The sequence below is a fragment of the Budorcas taxicolor genome, chromosome 4 (assembly GCF_023091745.1).
Source record: "Budorcas taxicolor isolate Tak-1 chromosome 4, Takin1.1, whole genome shotgun sequence".
NCBI classification, from domain to species: domain Eukaryota; kingdom Metazoa; phylum Chordata; class Mammalia; order Artiodactyla; family Bovidae; genus Budorcas; species Budorcas taxicolor.
Genome location: NC_068913.1, coordinates 114,174,069 through 114,190,327, shown reverse-complemented (window position 1 = coordinate 114,190,327; position 16,259 = coordinate 114,174,069). Strand labels below are relative to the sequence as shown.

Sequence of the window (16,259 nt, the reverse complement as noted above, 5' to 3'; positions counted from 1 at the left end):
TAAGTGAGTTAGGCTTTGATAAAACCCCAGCAGGTCAGGCTCTGGTTAACTGCTTTCCTCCGAGGGCAGGCCTTGTTGAGAAGAACAAGATGCTTTGCCCCATTTCAAAATGATTTCTTTTCCCCTCCCCTGCAGGGAGAAGGCAATGGCAACCCACTCCAGTACTCTCACCTGGAAAATCCCATGGAGGGAGGAGCCTGGTAGGCTGCAGTCCATGGGGTCGCTAAGAGTCAAACGTGACTGAGCGACTTCACTTTCACTTTCCACTTTCATGCATTGGAGAAGGAAATGACAACCCACTCCAATGTTCTTGCCTGGAGAATTTCAGGGACGGGGGAGCCTGATGGGCTGCCATCTGTGGGGTCGCATAGAGTCGGACACAACTGAAGCGATTTCACAGCAGCAGCAGCAGCAGGAAGCACTAGGGGATTTTTTGGATATTTACTATCAGAACCTGGTGGGGCTCCCAGAAGTAAAACTCACAAAAGTGTGGGTCGTTCAATGACAGGATCCTCCTGGAATTTTAACTCCACACTGACCATCGAGCAAATGGTCAGTCCCAGTCTTGCTGCCCCAGCACTGGTGCCCACGCTGAGTCTCTGCTCTCCTGAGCCATGGCTCCCTGTATTTCCCTGTCTGTTCTCCAGTCTTGGGGACAGCACCTTGCCCTGTCTCCTCAAAGCAACCTCTGAAGTATTCGAGAAAAGTTGATTTTTCAGTCCATTCAACTTTCACTTACTCTTAGGATGGAGTAGTGACTTCCAAGCTTCTGACATGTAACCAGAAACTTAAAGTCAGATTTATCAATTGGATTCCATATTGTATCTGTATTTTGGGCTCAGTTTAGAAATGTTTTCCTCACTCTTGTGTTTTGAAAGTATTTGTTTGCTTTCTTCCAATAGCATATAGTTTTTAACAAATACTTGATGAATTTGGGATACTTCTTACATTGATATGAGGACTGAATCCAATTTTATACTTTTTCAAATGGTTATTCAATTATTTCAATACTTCTCATTACAATGTCCATCTTCTCTCCATTGATATGGAATGTTGCCTTTATTATATACTAAATTTCCCTATGCAAATGAGCATTTGTAGAGATTTTCTGTTGTTGTTTTTTTCCCCCCTACTGGCCTATTTGTGCACCAATTCTCTAAGAGGCTTTATGATGTTATTTACTATCCGGCCTCTCCTTTTTTCTTTTTCTAATTCTCATTCCTATAATCACTTTCTTTTCTATTTGCATTGATGGATATCGCAAATACCATTGGAAAGTGAGGTGGCATGATTATAGTTTTAGTGAGAAAGTATTTCTCCATTGAGTAAGTTGCTGGCTTTTGGGATGAGTAGAGAAATAGATAAGGAAGTATGTGTCAATTCATATTTTATGAAACGTTTTTACTATAAAAGGCTATCTTAATATCAGTGATTTTCCTCTTATTGAACCTGCACCCCTCACTCTAGTGTTCCAGAGAAAATCCCATGCAGTTATGATGTAGCCCTTTTTAAAATGTCAGATTCTGAGGATGTCCCTGGTAGTCCACCCTCCCAATGTACAGGCCCCAGATTCATTTTGGTGAGGGAAATATATCTCACATATCACAATTAAGAGTTCAATTGCAACAACTAAAGATCCTACAAGCTGCATTTAAAAAAGATGTCACAATGAAGATTGAAGATCCATGTGCTGGTGTGGCCAAATAGATAAATAAATATTTAAAATAACTTTTTAAATGTCAGATTCTGTTTTCATTAATACATGATTAGGATTTTGTATTGATATTCATACATGAGATTCAACTGTAGCTTTCTATTTGATAAAATCTTTGTCAACTTTGTGGCTCAAAGTTACCTTTACTTCTTAGAATTTTAAGGTTTACTTTATTTTCCTATATTCTGGAATAATTTAAGAAAAATTGGGATTCTCAGGAATCAAGTGCCCATGATTGCTAAGGGTTTCATGGAATTCTCCTGTGAAACCATGTGAGAGCTGATGCTATCTTGCGAGGAGTTTTCCACTACTTTCTCTATTCTTCCTTCCAGGAATCCTGTTCTACTTCAGTGTTCTGTCTCTGTTGTGTTTTTCACTTGCTAAGTTGTGTCCAACTCTTTGTGACCCTATGAACTGCAGCCTGCCAGGCTTCCTTGTCCTTCACTATCTCCCAGAGTTTCCTCAAACTCATGTCCACTGAGCTGGTGATGCCACCAACCATCTCATCCTCTGTCACCACCTTCTTGCCCTCAATCTTTCCCAGCATCAGGGTCTTTTCCAATGAGTTGGCTCTTCCCAAAGTACTAGTCCAAAGTACTAGAGCATCAGCTTCAGCATCAGTGGCCAAAGTATTGGAGCTTCAGCTTCAGTATTAGTCCTTCCAGTGAATATTCAGAGGGTTGATTTCCTTTAGGATTGACTGGTTAAATCTCCTTGCTGGCCAAGGGACTCTCAAGTCTTCCCCATCACCACAGTTCAAAAGCATCAATTCTTCAGTGCTCAGCCTTATTTATGGTCCAACTCTCACATCCATACATGACTACTGGAGAAACCACAGCTTTGACTATATAGACTTTTGTCAGCAAGGTGATGTTTCTGCTTTTTAATATGCTGTCTAGGTGTGTCATAGCTTTTCTTTCAAGGAGCAAGTGTCTTTTAATTTTGTGGCTTCAGTCAATATCCACAGTGATTTTGGAGTCCACCAAAATAAAATCTGGCACTGTTTCCACTTTTTCCCCATCTATTTGCCATGAAGTGATGGGACCAGATGCCATGATCTTAGTTTTCTGAATGTTGAGCTTTAAGACAACTTTTTCACTCTCCTCTTTCACCCTCATCAAGAGGCTCTTTAGTTCATCTTCACTTTCTGCGATTAAAGTGGCATCATCTGCATACCTGAGGTTGTTGGTGTTTCTGTCAGAAATCTTGATTGCAGCTTGTGATTCCTTCAGCCCAGCATTTCACATGATGTACTCTACGTTGAAGTTAAATAAGCAGAGTGGCAATATATAGCCTTGAGGTACTCCTTTCCCAGTTTTGAACCAGTCCATTTTTCCATGTCTGATTCTAATTGTTGCCTCTTGACCAGTTAGAACCAGAGACATGTAAGGTGGCCTTGTATTCCTATCTCTTTAAGAGTTTTCCAGTTTGTTGTGATCCACATTCAAAGGCTTTACTCTAGTCAAAGAAGCAGCAGGAGATGTTTTTCTGGAATTCTCTTGATCCAGTGTTGTTGGCAGTTTGATCCCTGGTTTCTCTGCCTTTTCTAAATCCAGCTTGTACATCTGGAAGTTTTTGCTTCATGTACTGTTGAAGCCTAGCTTGAAGGATTTTGAGCATTACCTTGCTAGCATGTGAAATGAGCACAATCGTACAGTAGTTTGAACATTCTTTGGTGTTGCCTTTCTTTGGGATTGGAATGAAAATTTTTCCACTCCTGTGGCCACTGCTGAGTTTCCCAAATTTGCCAGCATACTGAGTGCAAGACTTCAACAGCATCATCTTTTAGAATTTTAAATAGCTCAGCTGAAATCCCATCACCTCCACTAGCTTTGCTCATAATAATTCTTCCTAAGGCCCACTTGAGTTCACACTCCAGGATATCTGGCTCCAGGTGACTGACCCCATGTGATTATCTGGGTCATTAAAACCTTTTTTGTATAGTTCTTCTGTGTATTCTTGTCACCTTTTCTTAATCTCTTCTGCTTCTGTTAGATCCTTGCCCTATCTTCCCTCTATTTTGCCCGACTTTGCATGAAATATTCCCTTGTGAGTAAAAGTTGTTCAGTCATGTCCAACTCTTTGCAACCCCAGGACTGTAGTCCACTGTAACCCACTAGGCTCCTCTGCTCATAGAATTCTCCAGGCAAGAATATTGGAGTGGGTAGCCATTTCTTTTTCCAGGGAATCTTCCTGACCCAGGGATTAAATCTTGGTCTCCTGAATTGCAGGCAGGTTCTTTACTGTCTGAGCCACCAGGGAAGCCCAGTTATCTTAAAAAGATCTCTAGTCTTTCCCATTCTATTGTTTTCCTCTAGTTCTTTGCATTATTCACTCAAGAAGGCTTTCTTCTTTCTCCTTGCTATTCTCTGGAACTCTGCATTCAGTTGGGTATATATTTTGTTTGTCCTTTGCCTTTTGGTGCTCTACTTTTCTTATTTATTTGTATGGCCTCCTCAGACAACCACTTTGCCTGCTTACATTTCTTCTTCCTGGGGATGGTTTCAGTTATCACCTCATGTACACTGCTACAAACCTCTGTCCACAGTTCTTCAGGCACTCTGTGTACCGAACCTACTCCCTTGAATCTATTCTTCACCGCCTCTGTTTAATCATAAAGGGATTTAATTTAGGTCAAACCTGAATGATCTAGTGGTTTTCCCTAATTTCTTCAATTTAAGCCTGAATTTTGCAATAAGGAGCTCATGACCACAGTGAGCTTCAGGTCTTATTTTTCCTGACTGTATAAAGCTTGTCCATCTTCAGCTGTAAGGGATATAATCAATCTGATTTCAGTATTGACCATCTGGTGAGGGTCAATATTGATAAGCTCTATTTATCCACAATAGGTGTATGTCATTTAAAATTTCAACAATAGCAGATCTGTTTTCTCAGTCACTGCAGGATTATTGTCTCACCTATGTAGCCAGATGACCATCAGACCCACTTCAAACATTTTATTTTATGATAAATCATAAGGCACCCATTATTGCTTCTAAATATTAGAGTACTTTTACAATAAGAACATCAAATTTATCTTCCTTCATGCAACTTGACAAATAAGACTAGGTTAGTTCTATGTGGCATGTGCAAATTTCAGGACAGTTTTCACATGTCTCACCATGTGGTTGTTTTCCTTCCATATTGAGAGTCTCCATGTGGGACTATTGTCTCTCCTCCATCCATGCTTTCTTTCTGTTTGAGTCTGGATTGTTAGTGCTTTTTAATGAGCACTCTTTCATGGCATAGGATGCTAACTACTGCCACCAGGATTCCTCAGATTCAATTTTTAAACCTGAACTTTTTCAAAAACAAAATGTATATATTATTTTGTTAAATGGAAAAAAAACTTACAGTAAAAAACATTTAAACATGCAAACGCTACTTTCATCACAGCAACACAGGCGAGGCATTTAGTGGGAATTAGAATAATAAATAGAAGATATCAAAGAACAAATCCTCTGTGAAAATACTTCACCTGGCTTAGAAGACTTGATTTATATATTCAGTAGAGTAAGAAATCAGGGTTGGGAATGGTTTCAACTTAATCTGAACATTATTTTTCTTTCCTTTGTAAACTATAGCTGACTTGCCTACTCTCCACAGCCTCTGATGTGGACACCGCTGCTGTTCAGGATATCAGTCTGAGGATCATGCTGGTCGAGAAGACCACAAGTGGAAAAAGTGTGACTGCAAACACCATCCTCAGGGAAAAAGTATTTGACTCTAGGATTTCTGCTGAAGCTGTTACCAAAACTTGTCAGAAAGCATCCCGGAAATGGAAGGGATGGAAGGGGAGAGACCTGGTTGTTGACACTCCAGGGCTCTTCAACACCCAGAAGACCCAAATGGCCACCTGCAAGGAAATCAGCCAATGCGTCCTCGCCTCCTGTCCTGGGCCTCACTCCATCGTCTTGGTCCTGAGGCTGGGCCGCTACACACAGGAAGAGCAGGCAACTGTGGTGTTGGTCAAGAATCTCTTTGGGAAAGCAGCCATGAAGTATATGATCATCTTATTCACTTGCAGAGATGAACTGGGGGACCAGAGCCTGAGCGACTTTTTGAAGGATGTAGATGTAAACCTATGAAGCCTCCTCCAGGAGTGTGGACACTGCTGCTATGCCATCAGTAACAGCAGAAACACAGAGCAGGCTGAGAAGGAAGCTCAGGTGCAGGAGCTGGTGGAGCTGATAGACAAGATGGTGCAGAACAACCAAGGGGCTTACTTTTCTGACCCCAGATACAAGGGCACATTGGAAAGCCTGAGAAAGCTGGAGGAAGTCTTGAATAAAAGATATGCTGATTAATTAGAAATAGAAATCCAAAAAGTGGAAAAGGAGTGTGCTCAAGTATGCAAGAAGATTATACAGGAAAAATAGGGGAAAATTAAATTACCCAAGATGAAATATGAAGAGAAACTAGGAAACATTAGGAAGGAGGCTCAGGACAATATATTTAGCTATGTATTTGATGAAATTATGAAGCTGCTTTCAAGAATATTTCCTTTGTTCAAGAAGTAACAATTTTTTTCAAAGTTTACTATGGTTAGCAAAGCATCTCTCCAGCTCACTCCCTATTGCTCTTCATGCCTCCCTCCCCTCCAACAAATACCAACTACAAAATTGCTTAGTTTGAGGTCTGGTTCATTGGACTTGGTTCAAAGACTCAAATGAAAGGAATTACAAGACTGAAATGCATTTTGCATTGAGCATTAGCACTACCTGTGAAACACATTACACAGGCCCCTTGTGAATATTGTGTAAATATCAGCAAAGCTTCCAGTCTCCCCCCAGCAGCAGTGTTCTCTGGTTCCTGAGAGATGAGATGATAAATGTTTGTTGTTTTTAGCCACTAAGTTTGGGGTTATTTGTTACACAGCAGTAGATAACAAGTACAAGACATAATGTATGTTTATGCATATATACAAAATATTTATTTAAATATTGGCCACTCTGCTCGCCACTGGGGAAATGAATTTCAGATTCCAGGAATCAGGGGTGGGAGGAAACTTACTTTTTACTATAGACCCTTTGATTTATTTCAGTATATTTTTTTCCAACAAATGAACAAAAAGATAAATAATAACATTTGTAATAGCCTCAAATAAACAATAATTCCAAAGGCCCATTTCAAAAACAGTTGTCTTATTTGTCTCTGCTTTCCTTTTCTAGGTGTTGGCCTAAAGTTCTTCTGCCTATAAATTCAGATCGCTCTGTGCCAGAGTGTTCCATTTCCCCCTGCAGATCCACTGTCTTCCCTTTTTGGTCCTTTGGCCCTGCCAGGAACCACATCCTGGGGTGCAATGTTCTCTGACTCTCTCTCAGACACCACCAGTGAGGAGGCCAACAGAGGATCCATGGCAGCCAGAAAATGAGATGGGGACATTTGTCTCCTGGATCCCTCTCTGCCCAGTCCTATCTGACCAGCTGTCACCTCCAACCAAAGGTCCAGCCACAGGCATTGGGGGCTCTCAGGTCTGACCAGTAAAATACACCTGTGTAGGAGTCCTGTCCTGCCAAGCCTGTGGTGTGTCTGCAGCAAAACTCCTGACTGTTTACAGGGATCACAGCTTGACCTGAGAATTAATTTTAATTTTCAAAAATGCCCAACCTGGTTAGGGTCAATGGTAAAGCTGTAAGTTTAGTTCATTTTAGTTCAGTCACTCAGTCATGTCCGACTCTTTGCAACCCCATGAATTGCAGCATGCCAGGCCTCCCGGTCCATCACCAACTCCCAGAGTTCACCCAAACTAATGTCCATCGCGTTGGTGATGCCATCCAGCCATCTCAAAGCTGTAAGAGGTAGCCATAAAATAAAAAGACTAATTCTCTTTTAGGATCCCTAACTCTAAAGTCAATGTTTCTGGAAAAGTTTCCAATGTGTTGTGAGAATTGGAAAGAGGGTTAGAACACAGGCTATAGCTCAAAGGGGACAAGTTTGAGGGATGGTAATAATTTGACAAAAACAAAAGAAAGCCTTGCTTTAAAAAAAATAATTGTTGCAAATGCATGCATAATCTCTAGTATGTTTCTCAACACATTGGTCTTGTTTACCATTAGTTTGTCTAGATTTCTAGAAAAATTTAAAAGAACTAGATATTTTAAAGATACAATTTGGGAAATATCAAGAAAGTATTTCTTCCCATGCAATTAATAATCCCATTGCTTTCTTTGCTACCTGAAATTCTATAGCGTGTTTATTTTCAGATTTATTTCCATAAAAATTTATGGCACAGAATTCTCTTTAAAAATGTTTAAATCTCCTTTGACTATATAGCTGTAATCATTTTTATGATGCTTACTATTTTTATTATGTTCACTGTCCTTTTTATTTCAATCAGTATTAGCAGAATTTTGTCAGTCGTTCCAAAGAATTAACTTTAGTTTTCAAATTTTGATATGCTTGTTTGTGCTGTCTCTTTTTTGTGTGTGTGCTGTCTTATATTTCATTAATTTCTGTTCCTTTCTTTATTGTATCCTTTCTTCTGAGCTCATTGGTTTTACTCTGCTCTTCTTTTTAATTGCAGATTCATGTATACATATTGAAGATTATGAATTTTCATTTAAATACTGCTGTTGTTGTTGTTGAGTTGCCAACTCATGTCTGCCTCTTTGAGTCCCCATGGACAGGAGCATGCCAGGCTTCCCTGTCCCTCACCATCACTCAGAGTTTGCCCAAGTTCACATCCATGGTGTCGGGGATGCCATCCAACCATCTCACCCTCTGTTGCCCTCTTCTGCTTCTGCCTCAGTCTTTCATAGCATCTGGGTCTTTTCCAATGAGTTGGCTGTTTACACCAGGTGGCCAAAGTATTGAGCTTCAGCTTCAGCATCAGTCCTTCCAATGAGTATTCAGAATTTATTTCCCTTAGGATTGAGTGACTTGAATTTCTCGTTTCCAAAGGACTCTCAAGAGTCTTCTCCAACACCACAGTTCAAAAGTATCAATTATTCGGCACTCTGCCTTCTTTAATGGTCCAACTCTCACAGCTGTACATGACTACTGGAAAGACCACAGCCTTAACTATACAGATCCTTGTCAGCAAAGAGATATCTTTGCTTTTTAACACACTGTCTGTAGCTTAGTCCAAAAGTTTTATTTCATTGTTATTCAGTTCTCCATGTAGTTGTATTCACTAAGGGAATTACATACAAACTGCTCTGATTTCTAATAAAACATGCATTCCCTCTACTCCATTTTCACTTATATCTTTAAAATTTCAGTGAGAAGTGTATCAGTGAGCAGGAGATATAAAGGTAGTTTAAGGACATCCACAAGGGATGAAGGGGGGCAGGCAGAGAATGGGGTGGGAGCCCTGGTTTATCCACACACGACACTGACTTGAACTTCACACCTGTTCTAACTGGGTGGTCTTCCTTCAGCCTTCCCTGCAGGACCAGGGCAGAGTGATGTGCAGAGAAGCAGAAAAGAGAGGGTGGGGTGGGATTCAAGTCTGAGATTCTCAGAACCCTCAGCAGGGTCCTACTCTCTGAAGAACTATCAACTGCCTTTTCACCTCGTCGGTCCCCATGACACAGGCCGGCTTCCTGCTGGCTCTTCTCCCCTAGCACCTGACTTCTGTTTCATTCATTCTGGGTCCCACACAAATCGCTGGTTTATTTTACCCTCTATTTATGTCCTGTGGATGAGATTCTCCTCCCAACTAGGCTGAGATCTCCTCTTATAAATGCTACTGCACAGAGCTGACCACACTGAAGGTGCGCAGTGGATACTGGTGTGAAGGAATGCGATAAAATGGAACAAAATGGAAAGGCGAGGGAAGGGTGGGATGGACAGAGCCTGTCCAGTCCATGAGCAGAGGCGGGACTTTCCACCAACTCCTGCAGGGAGCCCCTTGCTCATGAGGACTCTGGTGCAGACACCATGCCCTGCATGTCCCTTATGAGATATAAACTTGCTGACAAAGAGTAGCCATGGGCAAAAAAATGTGAGAAATGTGGGTCTTGAGTGTGGATCCTGTTCTTTGGGCTGCCCCCACTGCACCCACCCCCCATCCCTCCCACCTTACAGTCTAACCAGGACCCCTTCCCCGACAAACATCCCCCGGACCCCCACTCCTCTGATTGCTTCAGGTCCCCAGGGCTTCTTGAGCTGAGGTTTGAGTGATGCATTAAGGTCCCTTCTTGTCCTCCGTATCCAGGTTTTTCTGGCCAAAGCCGCAGGACCTCCTGCCAGGCTCCCTCTGTCTTCCAGAGCCAGATCACCTAGAAGGGCTACCTGAGGTGTGCCAAGAAGACACCAGCAATGGTTTCCACACCCTCTCTCTTTGGGAACCAAGACACCAAAAGGGAGCTTGTGAGCTCTGGGTTTGCAGGGGTGAAGACTGGGAGATGAGGCCTTGCCCTCGGGAATAGAGTCTCACACAGGAGGATGAGAAGATAAGTCAGATGTTCTAGAGAATTCACCCACGGCTTTTCCTGGTCACAGATCAAGATACGGGTGTTCTCATCACAGAGTGATAGCAGGCAGTTTGCAATGCCCTATCCCGAAAGCTAGTGCCTCTGCTCGACTCTTTGGGACCCTCAGACTCATCAGTTCTGGAATCGGTTGGGACCCAAAACCAGAACCGAAGGAAACAGTATTCTCATAGGGTTGGGTATTTCAGACTCCCTGATGTAGTGAGGCAAGGAACTGAAGTCAAGAGTGTTAAAAAAAGATATAGTGTGAACCTAAATGTCCATCAACAGGTGAATGGATAAATATGTCAATTCCAGCCAAGAAGTATGATCTGTGACATATAGTGGGAGTCTCTTGAGCAACAGACATGGAATAAAGCTAAGCTGCATAATCTTGATTTGGTAAGTGGTGATTAAAGAAGCAAATTAGGGACAAGAGGGAACTTACCATCTATCCACATAAACTGCTTTTCTCTCACTTCCCCATTATTTTTCCTTACTCTGCCCACTCCTCTTCCCTTGTTCAGTAAAGATTTACTGAGGAATGCCCTGTCCATCAGAACAAGACTCAGTTTCCCCCAAAGTCAGTCTCTCCCATTAGGAAGCTTCCATAAGCTCTTATCCTTATTTTTCAGAGGGCAGACAAAATGAAAACCACAATCACAGAAAACTAATCAAACTGATCACATGGACCAAAGACTTGTCTAACTCAATGAAACTATGAGCCATGCTGTGTAGGGCCACCCAAGACGGACAGGTCATGGTGGAGAGTTCTGACAAAACATGATCCACTTGAGAAGGGAGTGACAAACCACATAAGGATTCTTACTTTGACAACCACAGGAACAGTATGAAAAGGCAAAATATATGACACAGAAAGATAAAGTCCCCGGGTCAGTAGGTGCCCAATGTGCTACTGGAGAAGAGTGGAGAAATAACTACAGAAAGAATGAAGAGATGGAGCCAAAGTGAAAACAACATCCAGTTGTGGATGTGACTGGTGGTGGAAGTAAAGTCCAATGCTGTAAAGAGCAATATTGCATAGGAACCTGGAATGTTAGGCCCATGAATCAGAGCAAATTGAAAGTGGTCAAACAGGAGATGACAAGAGTCAACATTCAAATTCTAGCAATCAGTTGAACTAAAATGGACTGCAATGGGTGAACTTAACTCAGATAACCATTATATCTACTACTGTGGGGAAGAATCCCTTAGAAGAAATGGAGTAGCCCTCATAGTTAAAAAAAGAGTTCAAAATGCAATACTTGGGTGCAATCTCAAGAATGACAGAATGATCTCTGTTCGTTTCCAAGGCAAACCATTCAATATCACAGTTATCCAAGAAAAGCTATGACCAACCTGCTGCTGCTGCTATTTTGCTTCAGTCGTGTCTGACTCTGTGCTATCCCATAGACAGCAAGCCACCAGTCTACCCTATCCCTAGGATTATCCAGGCAATAACATAGGAGTGGGTTGCCATTTCCTTCTCCAATACACGAAAGTGAAAAGGGAAAGTGAAGTCGCTCAGTCGTGTCTGACTCTTAACGACCTCATGGATTGCAGCCTACCAGGCTCCTCCATCCATGGGTTTTTCCAGGCAAGAGTAGACAGCATATTAAAAAGCAGAGATATTACTTTGCCAACAAAAGTCCATCTAGTCAAAGTTATGGCTTTTCAGTAGTCATATATGGATGTGAGAGTTGGACAATAAAGAAAGCTGAGCAGAGAAGAATTGATGGTTTCGAACTGTTGTGTTGGAGAAGACTGTTGAGAGTCCCTTGGACTGCAGGGAGATCCAACCAGTCCATCCTAAAGGAAACAGTCCTGAATATTCATTGGATGGACTGATGCTAAAGATGAAACTCCAGTACTTTGGCCACCTGATGTGAAGAACTGACTCATTGGAAAAGACCCTGATGCTGGGAAAGGTTAAAGGAGGGAGGAAAAGGGGCTGACAGGATGAGATGGTTGGATGGCATCATTGACTCAATGGACTTGAGTTTGAGCAAGCTCCAGGAGTTAGTAATGAATTGGGAACCCTGGGGTGCTGCAGTCCGTGGGGTCACAAAGAGTTGGACATGACTGAGCAACTGAACTGAACTGAATTGCCCAAACTTGTGTTACCCAGTATCAATCTGGGCCTCTCTTCCACTTTCTATCCTATCTTTGTGGCACAATGTCTTAAAAAAAAAAAAAACTGAAGTATAGTTGATTTACAGTGTTGTCCTATTTTCAGATGCACAGCAGAGTGATTCAGTTGATTCTTTTCCATTATAGGTTATTACAAGATGCAGAATATAGTTGTGGTACATGTATACAAAGGAATACTATTCAATCATAAAAAAGAATGAAATACTGCCATTTTGAACAACACAGATAGACCTAGTGATTATCATACTAAGTGAAGTAAGTCAGAGAGAGAAAGCCAAGTATTATACAATATTGCTTATATGTGGAATCTACACACACAAAAAATACAAATGTGCTCATTTGCAAAGCAGAAGAAGACTCACAGACACAGAAACAAACATTGCTACCAAAAGGAAAAGGGGGGGAGGATAAATTGGAAATTTGGTGTGAACAGATACACACCAGTGTATGTAAGATAGATTACCATAATAAAATAGACTGTGTAGCACAAGAAACTACATTCTGCTTCTTGTAATAACCTATAATGGAAAAGAATCAACTAACTCACTTTGCAGCACACCCACCTGAAACTAGATAACATTGTAAATCAACTATACTTCAGGGTTTGTTTTTTTTTTTAAGACATTGTGCAAGAAAGTGAGGAGAGAAAGTGGAAGAGGGGTCTGACTGACACTGGGTAACCCAGGAATGGGCAGAAAAAGAGAAAATATGGGGAAGGGAGAGAGAAACAGGAGTTTATGTGATAGATGGTAACTTCCCACTTATCCCCATTTTGCTTCTTTAATCTCCACTTACCAAATCAAGATTAGGCAACTCAGTTTTATCCCATGTCTATTGCTCAAGATCCCCCACTATATGTCTCAGGTCATACTTTTTGGCTGGAATTGACAGATTTACATCAGTCTGCAAACTTTCTTCACAGCCCCAATTCCTTCCATTTGGCTCTCTTGTAAAACATCCAGTGATAGGCCTGGGGTCCTGAAAGTCCCCTTCCAGGCTCTGGCCCCACATTCATTCTCTAAGTTGTTCAAGTTATTCACTTTTCTGATTGTTTTTACTTATTTAGATTTGGAGATAATAATCTCTTCTTCCCAGTATGGCTAAGTGAGAAGAAGCTATAAGACACGCATTTGCTCCTGCTCCTGCTCATTTGCTAAGTCGTGCCCAACTCTTTGAGACCCATGGACTGTAGCCCACCAGGCTGCTCTGTCCATAGGATTAGAATACTGGAGTGGGTTGCCTTTTCCTCCTCCAAGGGATCTTCTTGATCCATGGATCAAACTTGCATCTCCTGCATTGGCAAGCAGATTCTTTACCACTGTGCCACCTGGGAAGACCAAAGCACAGTGCTTAGCCCAAAGGAAATATATTGCACTGGTGTCTGTTTCACCTAGTTCACTTGTGCTCTTTTTCTCACCTGTGCAATGCTTCTACCTTCAAACCATCATTCATACCATTTCCTCCCACCTGTTTCAGTTCAGTTCACTCAGTCATGTCTGACTCTTTGTGACCCCATGGACCACAGCACGCCAGGCCTCCCTGTCCATCACCAACTCCCAGAGTTTACCCAAACTCATGTCGGTTCTTGTCTCCTCATCAATATATGAGGACACCTATAGAAGTGAACCCAGATTGGTTTCTTCTTTTTTCCATTACATCATCCTCTAACACATTAGAGGGACATCAGAGACATCAGAATCTATTCATAGGTTATGTGAATGGCTACCTACTCCGATGGTTCCCAGAGTCATGGAAACTGCTACCATCAGCTACTTTGCAGACTTCCTGTGTACTAGACCAGTGTTTCTCAATGTGCGGGCCTTGGATCAGGAGCATCAGCATGAACTGGAAACTCGTTAGAAATGCAAAGTTTTGAGCTTCATCCCAAACTTACCAGAAACGCTGGGAGTAGAATGCAGCTATCTGTGTTTTCAGAAACCTTCCAAATGAGTCTGATGCAAGGTAAAAATCTGAGCACCACAGGGCTCAGGCACATTCTTTAGAAGGTCCTTCCACCTCGGATTAAATCAGCTACCTGGAAATCCTAAAGGAGACAGACAAAGTGCAAGTGAAATGTAAAAGGCTTTGGTTGAGAAAGTCAGCACTGGACCCTCTCATCTAGGATGAACTTCAAAGAAAGAAAATGTAGTAGTACTTTGGGCAATCAGGAAATGTCCTACTGTGCTATATAGGGAGAAAGCCAGAAACTGAAGGTGCCTCAAAGATAGACCTCCTACTTCTGCTCATAGTTGTGTCCAGGGCACAAGACGGCAACCCATCTTCAACAATGCAACTGATGACCCTGCCCTAGGGCAGTTGTCCTCAAAGCATTCCCACTTTCCAATTCCACCCAGGATAAAGGACAGGGCTTTCGAAAGCATTCTTCACACAACTCACAAAACTGGGGCTGCGACGCTACAGTCTCACGTCTGTTAGTGAGTAAGTTTCTATTGTTTTGCAAAACTACACTCAGGATGCAAACTTAACAAATTCCTGTCTTGATCTCCAGCCTCATTTCTACACAATCTGTGCTTCTGGTTTCTAGCCAGCCTTGCTTCCTTTAAATACCTGAGAGGTCCATGTAGTTACTTGCCTTGAAATATGCTGCTACTTCTTCCTAGAAACACCTTCAATCCCCGTGTCTCACTTATCAACTTCAGCTCAAACAATGTTACTTTTTCTCAGAAGTCTTTCGGGACTACCCTCTCCCATCAGCTTACCTTAGACTTTTTACATTATACACTCTGACAATTTCCTTAATAACATTTCCTATGCTGTAGTCTTTGCCTAATGCCAGGCTTGCCTAGGAAACGAAGAGGTGATGGGGAAAGGTGGTGATGGTAAAAATTTTATTTTCTTAAAAGATAGAACCAGAATTCCTCTGGAATGCAAGTAGCTATTCAAGAAAAACACCATGGTTGATATGTTTGGAAGGAAAATGAGATCCCAAAACCAGATACAGCCAGAAACAGAGCAATCAAAAGGAAAAGAATTTCTTTGTTTTAGAATTGAATAAGATCATTCTTGAAGAAATGCAAAATTTTTCAATTTTTTATTATCAAATAGAATCTAGCAAAATCTTAGATGATAAAGATTTTCCCCAAGTATACCAAGAAGGTTGACTATCAGGAAATGTTGCTTAGTCACTAAGGCATATCCAACTCTTCTGCAACCCCATGGACCATAGCCCACCTGGCTCCTCCATCCATGGGATTTCCCAGGCAAGAACACTGGAGTTGGTTGCCATTTCCTTCCCCAGGTCTTCCAGATCCAGGATCAAGCCAGTGCCTCCTGCATTGGCAGATGGATTCTTTACTGCTTAGCCACCCAGGAAGCCCATATATCAGGAAATATTTTCACATAATTTAAGGTATTATAAAGCTATGGAGCAACATAACCAATCATGGCCATATCTGTTGGAAGGTAATGTAGTACAAATTCAGCATCTAATAATTGGTTAACTTTTTACCAAAAATAAAAATTTACAACTCAGCATCAAAGCCTGCACTTTATTTAAGTGGAAGCATTTAGATTCTGTCACAAAAGTCAGAAACAAGGAGGGCTACCAAATTGGGATTGTTGAACATTCTTCTAGATACTAGCCACAATGTATTAGCAGTGAACACATATATACGTTTGTTTTTTTTTTTTAAGACATCCAAGAGGAGGAGGGAAAATGATCATTTTTGGTTGCATAAAGAACTTCTACAAATCAATATCAAACCAGTTAGAAACAGAATTTAAATGTGAGTAACAAATACAACACTTTAAATCATATGGACTGGAGTGGGTTGTCATTTCCTCCTCTAGGGGATCCTTCCAACCCAGGGATCAAACCAGGGTCTCCCACATTGGCAGGCAGATTCTTTACCATCTAAGCCACCAAGGAAGCCCCAACAAATATCTGCATGTTAAGTCACTTCAGTCATGGCTGACTACTTACAACCCTATGGACTGTAGCCCACCAGGCTCCTCTG

At 41.6% G+C, this 16,259-nt stretch overlaps 1 pseudogene; it reads left to right on the top strand.

Annotated features, from left to right (window-relative positions):
- Window positions 1-501: 501 nt before the first annotated feature.
- On the top strand, window positions 502-6,234 carry LOC128046355 (GTPase IMAP family member 7-like; annotated as a pseudogene).
- Window positions 6,235-16,259: the final 10,025 nt, after the last annotated feature.